The sequence below is a fragment of the Paramormyrops kingsleyae genome, chromosome 4 (assembly GCF_048594095.1).
Source record: "Paramormyrops kingsleyae isolate MSU_618 chromosome 4, PKINGS_0.4, whole genome shotgun sequence".
Classification (NCBI taxonomy): domain Eukaryota; kingdom Metazoa; phylum Chordata; class Actinopteri; order Osteoglossiformes; family Mormyridae; genus Paramormyrops; species Paramormyrops kingsleyae.
This window is the reverse complement of record NC_132800.1, coordinates 30,777,470-30,794,315: the sequence shown is the minus strand read 5'-3', so window position 1 is coordinate 30,794,315 and position 16,846 is coordinate 30,777,470. Positions and strand designations below refer to the sequence as shown.

Genomic DNA, 16,846 nt, shown 5'->3' with positions numbered 1-16,846 from the left:
ATAAAAACCATAAAATACAATCTCTAAAAGTATTTTGTTGCAAATCACATCTGTTTTTTCCATACAGCAAAATACAAATTACAAAACACTTAAATTAATTAAATTAAATACATTTAACTGAAATACTGCCCATCTCAATTCATGAGAATTGTTTGATGATGGGGGACCTGGGAGATATATTTCACACAAGCATAAAAACAGGCATGAACACTAATATTCTTGCAATCAATACTATGCACATCAGTCTCTTCAGTCCCCTGAGTCATTCCCAAAGGTAGCGATGCTTGGCAAGGCATCGGGGGCATTCTTCTTCTGGCACCAGGGGCTCCATCGTGATGTCGACTGCTTCTTATCTTGGTTTGTATCTGCTTCTGGGCCTGGTTTGTGAAGAACATCTTTGTCCACATCTACTTCTCGTCCTGGTCACAGTTGCCCTGGTCACCATTGTCTCTGGAGGCGGGTCTTGCACCCTGTCCCTCACTGTCAGCAGCAGCAGGCTCTGGAGCCTAACGGCAGTGGTTAGCATGGATCCAGCTGGGCCTTTCGGCGACCTTGACTGCTTTAGTGGTGACAAGAAGGATCTGGAATGGGCCTTTCCACCTGGGTGTGTTCCACCTGGCCCGTTGGAAGTCTTGGCACCACCCAGTCACCCAGTTACTCCCTCACAGTACCTGAAAACAGATGGTTCACACGAAGGTGAGGCCAAGATTCAAGATTCAAAGTTTGTATTGTTATATGTACAAAGTACAATAGAGCACAATGAAATTCTTACTTGAATGCTTCTTCAAAGACTAGACAATTAACAACACAGGTTAACAGGTCATTTTCATCAGAGGTAATTTTATGTGGGTTTTCTAGTATTTTTCATGCTGATTTCAAATCTGTTTAGTTTTTCTCTATCATCAAGTTTTTGTGATGAAGCTATATGTAGTATGATATTATGTACATGTAGTCTGCCTAAGTGTATTACAAGAGTTGCCTGTGTTTTTTTATGTTATAGACAGCATCACCGTTCTCGAGGTGACTAGATATTGATTCATGTTTTATTGATACTTGTCTAGTTGTGATTTGAGTATGATTAATTTGACCTAGTGTGCAGGTGCATGTCTTGTGTAAACAACTTTGGCGGGAAACATAGGTAGTTGTGCCTCAGGTTTCGTTTTGCTGACGTAAGCTTCTCGACAAATTTTTTATTTTCTCGAATTGTCGCAAAAGAAATACCAAATGTAACTCTCGAGTTTGAATTCTGGGTCATTGTCCTGGAAATCGAAGGCGGCGGTGACAGACAGCATCAACTGTGTTGGCTTTCAGTTGTTATCATGCCTAAAAATTGTATTAGTCATCCAGACAGTTTCTGTTATGTGTGTGGTTCATTCACAACGTCGCCCAATCACTGTAGATCTTAAGAAGATATACAAATTATACTTTGGAATTATAATGGTGTGGATGGCCGACTACTGCTGGATGCTGTACCGCGACAATCCAGACATGGTGCACATAAGTAAATCAAACTGAAACTGTTTTTGAAGAAATAATGGTTATCAAAAACTTTTCAATTTCCTTATGCCCACTGTCTGTTTATTCGATTTTGCTCTAAAGATATTTTACCCTATACTATAGTGATGCTTTTGTTTTAGTACACAATACTTGCAATTACGGTATTGCAAGAAGAATTAGGAATCCCAATAAATGTTGAAGCGTACATCCAATCTCAGGTAATAAAGAAAACTCCGGAAAGCATACCATCAGAGAAGCGCGCGATGGACTTACAGCTAAAGAAATATCTAAATGAAAAATAATATTAACCCATAAATAAATAATTAATCTTTACAAAAGTATTATCATAGTTATGTTAAGACATGAAAATGTGAATGTGTCTATCATTCTGAGAAGAGCCGCAGTCCCGTGGTCAAAGCCTAATTCTTCTTGCAATACCGTAATGTGGCTCACAAGCTGCAGGTTGCTGACCCCTGATCTGGCTGAAGCAGGAGGCCTGATCTTGGTCAACCTGTCGGACTCCTGAAGCAGAAGGGGCCGGATACCAGCACGTCACTGAATCTATTTCTTAAAAAAATAGAGCTAATAAAACAATTAGCAAGTAGACTAAGAAAATGCAGGTTGTGCATTGTGTTCCATTGGTAAGACCTAAAAAAAAACAACAAAAAGTATTATTAATGACATGCTGCGATTTGAGATTAAATACTACACAGGAAGTAATGAATACTGACATTCACTGTATGCATCTCTCAGTGGGTACAGATTAAGGCTGTAATTGCCGCCTATTACCTTTAAGATCAATCGCACAGTGTTCATTGATAACGATGCTCCTGCTGAAAGAGGTGACAATGTTGCTGCTATTGCAGGAAATTAATTTTGCCTGAGCTGAGATGTCGATAGAGAGGCCAGGAGAGCTGCTGTTCCTGGTCTCTGTACAGCTGGAGGTGTCAGAGGTGATGTTGCACTCTGCCTCCACCGAGTGGTCGTCGAAGGTAATGCACGACACCTTCACTAAGCAGAATCCGGTCCTGCGCCGCGCGTTCAGCACCTTCAGCTCTGGCTTTTTAATCCTTCCTGTTTAGAGACGAAGAATGGATTATCTAAAGGACTGTCCGTACAATTAAGAAATGAGGTAAACAGAAGATTACGATGCCTAATGATATATAAACGTGCCACTAGCTGTGCAATAGTCAAAAATATCAGTACAAAAATTAAGCTTTTAAAGGCAGCATTTTACTAATTCTTCATAACAAATAGAAGCTTATGATTGGGAGGTGTTTCACAAAGCAGGATTTCTTGCTTAGCTGGATAGCTTGTCAGATTTAAGGTAGTCTGGGTTAAACATATGTGAAGGAACATGAAGTTAATTTAGCCCAGACCACCTTAAATCCAACAAGTTATCCAGCTAAGCAAGAAATCCTGCTTTGTGAAACACCCCCCTGTTAAATTTGAAGGAAAGAAACATCTGGCATTATTGAACCTGTAAAAAAAGTCTCACTTACCGACCACAATGAGGTTTAATTCTTTAGGTTTTTGAGATTTTTCAATTATTATTTTAACTTTGTAATTTCCTGAATCTTCTGTATGTAGGTTGGAGATCCGAAGGGATCCATCTGTTTTATTAAGCCAAAACTTATTTTTGTTGTGGTTACTAACTTCATTTGGATGAACATATAATATAATAAATCTATTGTTATGGTGCCACTGGATCTGGGTAGGGTTGAGAACAGGGGATCCGGAGGGTAAAATCACAGATTCGTTGATAAAACCATAGATCGTCTTCGGTGTGTCAGGTGCTACAATGATAGAAAAAAAAAATTAAGCTAATAGGTGAAATGAGATTACATGACACATCGCTCCTGGCATATATTTCTAAATTTATCCTAGTTTTGTCGGAATTAGTTGTTTGATTTCTGTCAAATTATCCCTCTGAATGACAATGCTGGGTAACTCCATCTTCATCTCCACAAAAGAAGAAATCCAAGTTGGAGGACAGCTGCTATAAAGTCAGAGTTTGCAGCACTGAGAAATAAATTGTCTTCTCACAAGACAACTTTGTGCTCTAAAATTGAGTCCTTAACCGGTGAACAGAGAGAACAGAAAGACAAAAACCCCAAACAGTCATGCCCGATGTTTGGACTCTGCTGCGCAACAAATTGTTGATTTGCAGGCCCAAAGCAGACACAACAATCTAATAATTAGCTGCGGGAAAAGAGACGATTCTGTGGGTTTTGCCAGGTGGTCACTGCCAGTCTGGTTTCCCTCTCTGACAGGCAGAGAGACTGAAGTTGAACGAGTTCACTGCATTTATTCAAGTACTTCTACCAACACTGAGAAACCCTGAGAGTTTATCTTTAGGCTTCTCCTCTATAATGATGGCTTCTGGACAAATGTTAGCTGTGTTATGACCCCCCGCCCCCCCTGCTCCTTCTGCTGTCAGTGTAGTGGCCATGCAGTGACTGCATGTTGTAGGGGGGGGGGACGTTAATTTCCCTCACCTGGTGCCGGTTTGGGTATAAAAGCACCTGCGGATATTTTGGACGTGCTCCGCTCCTCTCCCCAATTATTCACGCACCCCTACATTTTTATCCCTGCATTTCTCATAGATAAACGTTTACCTCTAGATGGGTTTCACCCTTGTGTTTGTAATAAATGAAGTTTTCCTAAATTATTACCTTGTTGTTGGTCTCCCTTTTTTTATGCTGCGTTCTTACACGAGCTGGCAGTGACAGTCTGTGTTCGAATCCAGGGTTGCATCCTTCTAACAGAAAACACTGTCAAATGAGACAGTCTGGCCTGCGGATAAATTCCTATTTGTATCACCAGCTGTTCCTGCCCTTCAGTCACGAAGTGCCGCTCCTATCGCCTACCCGGGACAAGCACACTTTACTTCTGCGCAGTGATTCTTGGGATATGTTGGGCTGCAAAGGATCCATCAGGTGGATCCTTCACAACTTGGCAAGAGTAGGACGTATTTCTAGACCACATTTGAAGGAGCTTATGAAATGTGACAGCCTTGTCACGCCGCTGTGATGCATTCGGTCTTCAAATGCAGCCTTAGAAGGATGCAGCCCCTGAATTTGGATTCTTATCCCTAGTTTCTTCAAATATATTTGGAATGGGAAATGTTCTCATATTAAGTTGTCCACTATTTAGCACAGTAAATCAGATGGAGGTCTTTCTTTTCCCAATTTCAAACCTTACACCTAATCATTTATCCTACGTTCCATATCAGTGTGGTTCTGTTCAGAAGTCAGTGTGTCATGGAGGACCAATGAATTCAAAGACCTGGGGCCGGCTGCACAGAACCCCTTAAATTAAGATTTTCCATGAAGTCCGACTTAAGGTTTACTTAAGATAAGATTGGTTGAACAAAACACCCATAAGTCTTCTACTTAAGGTTGCCTTAAAATGTTCACTTAAGTTTTTCCCCTTGTCTTGGTCTCTTGAAGTCCCTTGAAGTTTGTGCTGTTATCATGGAAATATTGCAATTTTTATGTTATCCACTAGGTGGCTAGAGGGCCCGCGCGAGAACAAGGATTATTTCCGGTGATGGGGGTAGTCCGGGTCGTCTGAGTTAAACTGGGGAGACGGTAGTGAGTGATGTGATCGTATCCAACTGCCCTTAATAAGTTACTACAGTTCTGTTAACAGTTGCACAAAAGATCTTACCATCCAAAGTAAGAAAAATAACTTAAGGTACGTCTGACTGTACCTTAATCCGAACACGGCCGAGCTTATGGTGATAAATGAAGAAAATGAACACACCTGAAGAAGAGAGTTAATTCTGTGACTGGGTGAACTCAGAGGATATGATTAATAATGAGCAACTGATTTTGCATTATAGATTTTGACCGGTAATCTAGTTATGATAATAAAATCTAGTAGATTTTATTCGTGCGGCCCACGATATGTTTATAATTCATTATAAAATCTGGCCAGCAGATCAATCTTTAGTTTTCCACAGAATAAAAAACGATGTAGACCTATGTACGCGAAGGTATCTTTTCTTTACATGAATACGGCATTTATGCTTAAAATGCTCTTGAAATTGCCCTTAAGATTCAGATTCAGAACATGAAATTGGCCTTAAGATTTAGACTTAGAAAATGAAAAAATGTGAAAAACTGAATGGACTGCAAACAAATCTAATTTTAAGAAATAAATCATGCTATAAAACACTATAAAATGCTGACCGTATGTTTTAATTGTTGCTATAGGTTTTTTCTTTGACTGCCTTGCTGCTTAATAGTTTAAGGGAATTTGGGCTGGAAATTATATCACAATATTTTCAGAGATTTTCACAGTATCGATATTTGTCACAATATTCTAAAATTCACAATCACATGCAGAAAACAGAAATATGACAGGCGGTTTTGAATTTTTCTGATTATGACGACAAAATTGTTTTACAAATAGTTATGAAGCATGCCGGAAATCTATAAAATATTAACCTAGGTTTATTACCTGTCCGATTATTACATCCCACTGCCTCTTGCATATTTAACAAAAATCTACTCGAAAAACAAATAAGTTGCTGCTGCTTTTTCTGCTTTGTAAGGTGCTGCTTTTGGAACAGCTGTGAGTTTGTTTGACTGGCAATACGGTGACATCAAGTGGAAAACCACTATAGAAATGTATCAAATCAAATCACTTTTTATTGTCATGTCACTTGTCACCAGTACACAGGCACCATACAAGTGAGTGAAATGCTTGTGTGCAAAACCTCTCGAAGCAGCCGTAGTGCGACACGAATTAACAATCATTCGACAAATCTATGTATGTTTCTGTATCTATGGTTATGCTACATTAGCAGAATACAACAAAGCAGCATATATCGACAGAACATATTCAGCACACTTTGTATTCAATTTTCTGACATCATTCTGCCTTACATGTGGGCACTTACAATATTACTGCTCAGAAAACCAATGCAACCCGAAACTCCAGTTACTCAGGGGTACAGCACCAGTATCCCTGATGGGACACGAATTAGCAGTTTATTTACTTAGAACAATTCATCAACTATATTGTTTATGGTAAATTCTCTCTCTCTCTCATGCAGCTCCATCCTCCACAGATGAAATAATTACTTATTAATGACCTCTTCGCTCACATTATACAACACTCTTAAAGGCACGAACATCTGATATACCACTGTAATAACGACAAAATAATCTCCAACAGCAACATAAAACCTCTTATACCTTCAATCCATAAACCCAAATCAATATATATCTCAAATTATTGCAAGAATATTAAGACTTCACACACACACACACACATATATATATATATGGCACCAAACTCTGTAGATGACTTTACGCCTGGCAGCATGTCTGTAATGGCGGAAGCCACGTGGCAGGAGGGAAGCATGTGAACCTACACTTTCAGAACAAAGGCAGGATCTGCAAGGCAGTTGTGATGCCCACTGAGTTATTGTAGGTATAGTGTTTATTTTAACACTTTGGTACAGAAAGCATTTAAAGTAAATAAAGGCCAAACCCTGTTGCAATTTGATTTTCATGGTTTAAGGCTCAGAGCCATTTCAGATGTAAAATATTTCAGCAGCAAGAGTCTTGAATAAGATTATTTTCTTGGGTCAATCTGACAATTTCCAAATGAATTGGACACTTCTCTTTAAACAAAATGTTTTCTGTCAGTTTAGAATATGGAAACTTTTTGTTACTAGTACAGAATGAGAAAAATATACGAGTTTGCCTCCCCTTCCTGTTTTTACCCCATGGCCTAATTTTGCCCCATGTACGCCACTTGTAAAGTACCCCATCACTTGTTTTGTAACTGGATATAGTCTAATCACAAAGAGACTTTCATGAAAGTAATTTTTTATAGCAATAAAGGTGGAAACTCACCTGAAATGTTTGTGAAAAGACACACGAAAAACAGCAGCACTATAATGGTTGGAGTCATCTTTAAGAACTTGAAGGTGCAGAGAGAAAGTACAGGAAACAGGAAGCAAGTGACAAACGTTCAGTACAAAATACATTTCTACCTAGGAAGTGTCACGCCCCGCTCCGTCCGCTCCCGATGTGTGCCACGCCCACCTCGTTACCTCGTGTGATTCCCTGGTTGTTCTTACCTGTGATTCGTTACCCTTAGCCTGTCTCTTGTATTTAGTCCGTGTCTAAGTCAGTGTACCCCAGATCTGTCATTGTATTGTCCGTAGATGTCCGTGCCTGTCTGTCCGTCAGCTAATAAACTCCCTTCTACCCGTAAGTTTGGCTCAGCTCGCCTGCTTCCTGGTTCGCCTACCGGCCAAACGTGACAGGAAGGATTCACCATGACGTATTCGTCAAGAATAATTTGCAGAAAGTTCCACATAAAAAGAAAAAAAAACAAAGTGAATTATGTGCAGTGCACATGTTAAAACACCCGCACACATTTGGTGCTTTTCTGCTGACACAAAGACCCGAGCTGTACTGCAAACTGACAGTTTTATATTGTAAATGATCAGAGCTGCACCCGTGCTGATGTGGCCCTGCATACTTGGCACACCATCTGATTGGTCGAAATACAGGGAGATACTGGTGTTCTGTGTCGATATACACTCACCTAAAGGATTATTAGGAACACCTGTTCAATTTCTCATTAATGCAATTATCTAAACAGCCAATCACATGGCAGTTGCTTCAATGCATTTAGGGGTGTGGTCCTGGTCAAGACAATCTCCTGAACTCCAAACTGAATGTCAGAATGGGAAAGAAAGGTGATTTAAGCAATTTTGAGCGTGGCATGGTTGTTGGTGCCAGACGGGCCGGTCTGAGTATTTCACAATCTACTCAGTTACTGGGATTTTCACGCACAACCATTTCTAGGGTTTACAAAGAACGGTGTGCAAAGGGAAAAACATCCAGTATGCGGCAGTCCTGTGGGCGAAAATGCCTTGTTGATGCTAGAGGTCAGAGGAGAATGGGCCGACTGATTCAAGCTGATAGAAGAGCAACTTTGACTGAAATAACCACTCGTTACAACCGAGGTATGCAGCAAAGCATTTGTGAAGCCACAACACGCACAACCTTGAGGCGGATGGACTACAACAGCAGAAGACCCCACCGGGTACCACTCATCTCCACTACAAATAGGAAAAAGAGGCTACAATTTGCACGAGCTCACCAAAATTGGACAGTTGAAGACTGGAAAAATGTTGCCTCGTCTGATGAGTCTCGATTTCTGTTGAGACATTCAAATGGTAGAGTCAGAATTTGGCGTAAACAGAATGAGAACATGGATCCATCATGCCTTGTTACTACTGTGCAGGCTGGTGGTGGTGGTGTAATGGTGTGGGGGATGTTTTCTTGGCACACTTTAGGCCCCTTAGTGCCAATTGGGCATAAATGCCACGGCCTACCTGAGCATTGTTTCTGACCATGTTCATCCCTTTATGACCACCATGTACCCATCCTCTGATGCAGGGGTGCCCAAACATTTTCCCTTAGTGGGCCAAAATGAAAATCTATCGGAGGACCGCGGGCCAAATGTAATATTTTACACAAAATACAAACACTAATAGTAAAGTAAAGTACTTTTATTTATCAAACAGTTATCTAACCTTCCTTTCTGTGTAAATAACATTAAACAAAATATGACAAATAAGTCATATATAGGCATTTAGAGCACGTCTAAACTTTTGTAATCACATGTAGTGCAAAATGTCAAAGAGTGCATGTCCAACAGCAACACAACAACAGTAGCAACAATATAAGCAAAGACTCATGGGACTTTTTGTAAATTGTTAAAATATGACTATTTATGAAGTGTGGAAATGTACATATGTGCACAGATATACTCTACATTACCCTTATAGTTGCTTGTATTTCAATTTTAGTCTTAGATATTTCAAATGTAATCAAAGCACCATGAGTGAGGACTGTATAATATACAGTCGAACCCACTTATCTCGACCTCGGCTAACTCGCCAACCCTATTAAGTCGACGTTTTTGAAGTGGAACCGCCAAATTCACTTATTGCAATAGCATTTCTCATCGGTTATGTCGATTCTTTTATGTCGCCGAACCCTAATATCTCGAGCACGAAAGAGGGCCAAAATCGCCACCTAACATCGGTTATCTCGATCCCCGTAACTAATCGCCGGCTTTTTAAAATGTATCACAAGTGCTAAACAGCGCGTATTCAAATCGCATTCGCATGGTAATTCGCTGAACAACGCAGGTGAAACGCGATCTAGGTAAATCCCCATCAAAATCAAAGCCAAGCATATCTGCATGCGGCAATGACAACGAAGATGAAGAAGATGCGGACGAAGATTTGGAACCAATTCCCTCTGCCGGTGAGGTGATAGAAATGCTACAAAAAATTCGACAGTATGGTTCTTTTGTAGGGGATGGACTGTTTTAGACAGCATAAATAATATCGAAGCATTTGTTTTCAAGCAGACTGTTAAAGGCAAAAAGCAACAAAGCATTTTAGACTTTGTAAAGAAACCATATTAACTGCGTGTACGATACATTTCAGAGCTGTCAGAGCGAAATGACTTGTGAATGTAATTTTGACACTGCAGATTTGCTTTTTGTAACAACGGACTACACCCCGCAGGTTTTTTTGTGATTTTGTGAGCGATCTTTGTGTTCTTGCTTTAAGAATTTTTGAAACAAATTTTAGTACAGTATAATTTAAAATTTTAGATATTCATTGGGCCAATCTAAATAGTACGGCGGGCCAACCTTGGCCCGCGGGCCCCACTTTGGGCACCCCTGCTCTGATGGCTACTTCCAGCAGGATAATGCACCATGTCACAAAGCTCGAATCATTTCAAATTGGTTTCATTAACATGACAATGAGTTCACTGTACTAAAATGGCTCCCACAGTCACCAGATATCAACCCAATAGAGCATCTTTGGGATGTGGTGGAACGGGAGCTTCATGCCCTGGATGTGTATCTCACAAATCTCCATCAACTGCAAGATGCTATCCTATCAATATGGGCCAACATTTCTAAAGAATGCTTTCAGCACCTTGTTGAATCAATGCCACGTAGAATTAAGGCAGTTCTGAAGGCGAAAGGGGGTCAAACACCGTATTAGTATGGTGTTCCTAATAATCCTTTAGGTGAGTGTACATGGATTATTTGAAGGAAAATAGGCATATTCTATATAGAATTGATTTGTAGTAGTATCAAACTTAGCAATGTATTGATGCATTCCTGATAATTCAGAACTCGAAAATTTCCAACCACCTATTGAGATTGGATGCCTGTGTTACATTGTGGGATTGATCCACCATGCTGGTTGGATACCTCTCGTTGTCCAGGTAGCGGTGCATTGGTTGTCTGTAGCTCTATTCGGATTTATTCACTAAGTGTGCAACTGTGTGACATTGTTGCGTAGTTGGTTGTAAAAGCCAATTGTTTGACATCGTATCATATAACATAAACTGATATACTGAATAAATAATATCCAAGTTTTAAGAGGGTTGTAATATACTGAGGCAAATGTCTTACTTTGCATACTTAAACTTTCTAAAAAAAAATTTTAAAACCGCATGACTGCTCATTACTTAAGCACTTCTAACATGTCCTATCTATCTACATACAGTGGAAACTGCTTATAGTGATCACATCTGTCTGGGTGAAATTGATCACTTTAAGCAGACGATCATTATAACCAATTTTCTTCTTCTTCTTTATGTCTCAGGCAGATTACTATCTAAATGACATTCGTATATTACGTGAATATGAGGTAATAAAACGAACAGCGTTGCTATTTACTTAATTTTATTGACAATTTCAAAGTACAGTACAGCTGTTTCAAATGCTTTTCAAAGTACAGTACTGTACAGATTAAATCCCTGAGCAGGGTAAAATTCAAATACGCTATAATACAGTATTGTATATAATATTCAATTAAATTTTATTCATAAGGTACATTTCTCACAGTGTTACGTTGTATCAAAACTTTTATTGTAGTTTCGCTGCTGCATCCTGGTGGCTCGTTTTTTGTTCATTTATCATAAGCTTCAATGAGTCTATATTTGTCATTGAGAGAAAATGACTTTCTTATTACCCGTAATGTTTTCTGTGCTTGCAGCATATTAGCCTCAGGTAGCTAGCAAGACGCTGACGGGTTACCGCAAGGCAAAGTAGGCTTATCAAAGTACAAAAAGTACAAAAGTACGACGAGTCAGCGTACAGGGAGGAAGTGCAGAGGCTAACGGACTGGTGTAAAGACAACAACCTGTCTCTGAATGTTGACAAAACAAAGGAGATGGTTGTTGACTTTAGGAGGACACGAGGCGACCATTCTCCGCTGAGCATCAACGGCTCCTCTGTGGAGATCGTCGAAAGCACCAAATTCCTGGGTGTACACCTGGAGAAGGACCTCAGCTGGTCCCTCAACACCAGCTCCCTACACAAGAAAGCCCAACAGCGTCTCTTCTTTCTAAGAAGACTGAGGAAGGCCCAGCTTCCACCGCCGATCCTGACCACCTTCTATAGAGGAACTATCGAGAGCATCCTGAGCGGCAGCATCACTGTCTGGTTTGGGAATTGTGCCATATCGGACCGCAAGATCCTACAGCGGATAGTGAGGACAGCAGAGAAGATCATCGGGGTCTCTCTCCCCCAGAACTAGCTCAAAGTTCAGTTCACACAGATTAAAATGAACTAGTTCATGTTCATCTCTTCCATTTTTTATCTGTTTTTATAAACTGTCTGGTTTGGGAATTGTGCCATATCGGACCGCAAGACCCTACAGCGGATAGTGAGGACAGCAGAGAAGATCATCAGGGTCTCTCTCCCCTCTATTGGAGACATCTACACCACACGCTGCATCCGCAAAGCCACCAGCATTGTGGCTGATCGGACACACCCCTCTCACACACACTTCACACTCCTGCCATCTGGAAAAAGGTACCGAAGCATTCGGGCACACACATCCAGACTGTGTAACAGTTTTTTTCCACAAGCCATCCGTCTTCTCAACAAAAACAGACTGGACTGATAAATGCACACACACACACACACACTATCACTCAGCTTACCTCAAAACATTGAGACTGGACTGACTAATCAACACAAGCGCAAACACACTGACCTACACTACCAAACGATCGTACACACCAACCTGTAAATGCTCTTTAGCACAATATTCAATACTGGATTACTTTTTGCACTAATTCCTTAATTCTTGCTGCTACGTTAAGGAACGTCTACTGTTTCTCCACTACCTCAACTCATCACCTCAACACCATATTATTATGTTATGTTATGTCGTGTTTATCGCACTTTTGTTGTTGCTCTTGTTTGCACATTCGCACGTGCACTTTATTCTATGTTGTAAAATTATGTTGCCAATCTGTCTTGGCTCTGCTAGCCAGCTAACTAGGCCTCTTAGTTAGCTAGTTTTAGTTTTTCTGTTAATTTATGTTGTAAATTTATGTTGCATGTAGCACCTTGGTCCTGGAGGAACGTTGTTTCGTTTCACTGTGTACTACCTGTATATGGTTGAAGTGACAATAAAGCCTACTTGACTTGAAATAAACAAACAAACAAATAAATAAACAAATAAATAAATACTGCAGTTTCAATTTATTCCATATGTTGTCATGTTTAAAAAGACCCTAAACGAACACTGTAAGCAAACTTCTTGATTACTATAAGCGAATTATTTAAACGGTATTTGTACAGGAATGATTCTGTCCCAATTAAACTATTTGATCCATATAAGTGGTTGATCACTATAACCCTGATGACTGTACAAGCGGTTTCCACCGTAATTAATACATCAACAGAAAAGTAAAGAGGTTCCCTTTTAAATAATATTACTACCATCAGTGTTCTGCGTGTTCACACCTAACCAGAACTAGCTCAAAGTTCAGTTCACACAGATTAAAATGAACTAGTTCATGTTCATCTCTTCCATTTTTTATCTGTTTTTATAAACTGCTCTGAATCTGAAATTTTTGATCAATTAAAATATCAGGGGGATTAGCTACCATTAGAAAGCTCTTGGTGTCTATTGATATAAACAAATAATTACTGTCATGATCAGTGCATCGGAGCCGACCACTGATCCAGACATTGGGCACGCAAGAAAAATCAAGATCATCACGCAATAATTTTCCAAAGCGCGCTTCACAGGTAAACGGGAATAAAAAGACAGAACTAGTGTTCACCGTTATTTTATATAATTTCAAAACTCCCACAATGTTTTTCAAAATGTCATCAAATTTTAGTCAACAAAACTGGTTAATTGCCGATCCAAAATTTATTTAAAACTGCTCCAGACATTACCCCCGCCTGGACAGCTCGTAGGGGTCGAGGTGGTTTATGAAAGATAATTTTTCCTCATACCGAGTCCTCACTTTGTTTGTAAGCTTTTCTCGATATTGGCATTTCTCTCGGGCGCGTTCTTTCAGCGTACTTTCTGTGAATACGAATTATTACTAACAAAAAAAAAGAAATGAGAACTACGGGATTACTGCCTCATCGGTCAGTATGTGGAGATAGTTGAAAAAGTGTCCCCCCATCGTAGCGGATTACTCGTGATACTGTAGCTTTTGATGCTAACAAGATGGCGATTCTCAAAGACTTACTATCACATAGTTAATTGCGATGTACACCCTGTACACAGTAAGTGCCTCTTCAGTTTTACGTCACTGTCGCTCTTCAAACCTAGCAACGCCTTTACCGAGCCGATCCTTCTGCAGTAGAAAACTGAAGTGAGCTGGAAACGCGCTGTAACTGTAGATGCAGAGATGGTATCCTAGTGTCATGTTGGGTGTGAAGGAATGTCTGGGCAGCTTCCAGACAGCAAGGAGATTTTACTGAAATGTCAAATGACACTAGAAACAAAAGGGACCACAAGGAGTCAAAACACAAGGCAGGAAGGTGAAACATGAAGTAATGAGTCATGGCAACTGGACTTCTCTCTTGAAAGGTAGAAACATTTCACTGCTCATCCAAGCAGCTTCTTCAGTCTGAGGGAGGTTGTAAGTGTCCACAAATTTATCCTCTCGGGTAGTTTCACTTTGCTCACTTTGCACCTGCCCTGACTAGGCTCCTTGAGTGAAATAAAGGATGGGGGGGGGGGGATTGTGAGTAGTGGGTAATGGTATATGGTAAATGGACTGCATTTATATAGCGCTTTTCTACTCCAACAAGTACTCAAAGCGCTTTACAACTCATGCCTCACATTCACCCATCCGCTGGCAGTGTGAATGTGCGGGTAGATGTAACCGTCACACCTCATACATCTACCCACAACCCCCCCCCCTTTTCAAATGTAAAAGAATCAAACTTTTTGTACATCCATGTGTTGTACAGGTCAAAGTCTTGGATTCTGAAAATCTAAAACTTATTTGACAAATTATCAAATAATTATCATATAAGACTGGCTGTGGCTCACTCCCCCTGACTAATAATGGCCAAAGAGACACTTCATGAACCATTTGCTATCTTTCCTGACCCCAATAGATGGTGGTCTCTATTTAGAAGAGGGCTCTAAGCTTGCCCCAAAGTAAACCAAGAGCACCATCTAGTGGGGTCAGAAAATACAGCAAATGGTTAACCAAGCATTGTTTTGGTCATCACTACTCCCAAATCTCGGCAAGCAACAAGTTACCAGATCGTCATGTTCAGTTGAGGTAGTTCATAATCAATTATCGTGAAACTCATAAGACCTATAGGGAATGTTTATGATATAATAAATTAATGTATTATTATTTCTTATTTAAAATGTACCTAATTACGTTTTTGGCCACTGGTATCACAGTTTTTTTTATATTTCATTAATTTTGTTGGGCAAAGGGGTTGGAGTCTCATTCCCCTAACCTTTTTGTCCCCCCCCAAAGAAGGGTTTTGGATCTCTCCTAGGTTGTATAGGCAGGGGACACCCTAAATGGGACACCAGTACTAGTGTAACTAGAGTGATTCTGCCACAGCGTTGTGATGCAATAGCGACAATAGTCTATTAATTGCTGAAATGAGTGAATAAAAAAGACCCTGGGGTTGAAACTACCCCCTTCAGGTCCTATTTGCATGAAGAAAGCAACGTTGAAGTGGCAGAGGAAGAATGCAAGGCAGAACTAAAAAATTAGGTAGCACCAAAGACCACTCCTAGTACCCTCAGTATTACTACAGTGTGGTTCATTAAGACAAATATCAAATGAAATCTGAAGATGTTATAATAGTACTTTAATTGAACCTTTATTTCAGAAAATGCACAATTGATTTTAGAGTAAAGAAGCATAGTATAACCTAAATGCAAGTACACTCACAAGGTGTAATACGCATTTTTGAATGACACATTTATTGAGAACAGGCGCTTTTTAAACTGCAAAATTCTTTTCAACAGACAAAAGGCTTTAATAAAAATAGACAGACTGCCTATTTGAAACATGAAAAAGACATGTCCGTGCTCTCAGAAATTCTGCAAACAGGTTAGTACCACCGTTTTGGACACAACCATGCAGGAAAGTTCCTAATAATCACCCCATCACCATCTGCAAGTAGATGCAGTTAGTCTGGAAAACGCAAAGTCGCTGGAGTAAAGTGCCCAGACTTGAAAGCCATTTACACAAAGACACGCGTTCATCATTCTGTCCATTTCGCAAACTAGCCTAACCAGCTGAGGGTTACAGTCTAAACTGTAACCCTCTCTTGGCTCTCTTGGCTCTGTGTGACGCTGGGGGAGAGGACGCTGGCGTTGTGTGTTCGCCGCTTCTTCGCCAAAAACAGTAAAAGAGTAAATAGTAAAGATAGTAAAAGATCGAGTTTAGTAACTTTATTAGCATTTAATGCTCTAGTCCCCTGGACTTTTAATTGGGAATTATCGTGCCTTCGCCCTCGGCTAGCGCGATGCTTACCTACTCGGCAGCGGACCTCCTGAGCCTTAACAACAGCAACGTCGCTGTGGATCATCTGGACATCCTCACCATCAAGCGGCTGGGTCTCCTTCGCCGACGTCCGTATGTCCACAGAAGTTGCCGAAGAAAGTTTATTCTCCATCGGACAGGACTCTCCATGCCGGCTATCTGGTCAGCTGGATGTCCTGGCGCACGGCGATTACGTCATCAGAACACTGCGGCTTCTGGGATTTGTAGTCCGGATATCACTGCAGTGACTCCTGTGGCTATTCGGATGCGGGAAGTAAAACGTGGAGTGGATTTTAATCTTCTCAGGACTTTTAAAAGGCATATGGCGGCGCCTCCTTTTAAAGTTGGACTACTTAACGTTCAATCCTTGAGTAACAAAGCATGTCAAGGATTTGGATATAATCTGCCTCACAGAGACCTGGCATCAGCCTAATAGTTTCTCTGCCCTCAATGAGGCCTGTCCACCTGGATATAATTACCTTCAAAGAGCACGAAGC

At 40.4% G+C, this 16,846-nt stretch overlaps 1 long non-coding RNA gene across 4 annotated transcripts; it reads right to left on the bottom strand.

The window, feature by feature from the left end:
• Positions 1 to 15: 15 nt before the first annotated feature.
• LOC111854576 (uncharacterized) lies at positions 16 to 16,627 on the bottom strand. 4 transcript variants are annotated; one of them, XR_002840713.2, is made up of 5 exons: positions 7,371 to 8,245; positions 4,173 to 4,258; positions 3,000 to 3,293; positions 2,287 to 2,571; positions 16 to 2,145 (listed from the first exon to the last, which is right to left on the bottom strand). It is a non-coding gene; the product is annotated as an uncharacterized lncRNA (long non-coding RNA). The 4 variants fall into 4 exon arrangements; XR_011990014.1 differs by having other exon boundaries at positions 4,173 to 4,255; XR_011990013.1 differs by lacking the exons at positions 4,173 to 4,258; positions 7,371 to 8,245 and adding an exon at positions 16,341 to 16,627.
• Positions 16,628 to 16,846: the final 219 nt, after the last annotated feature.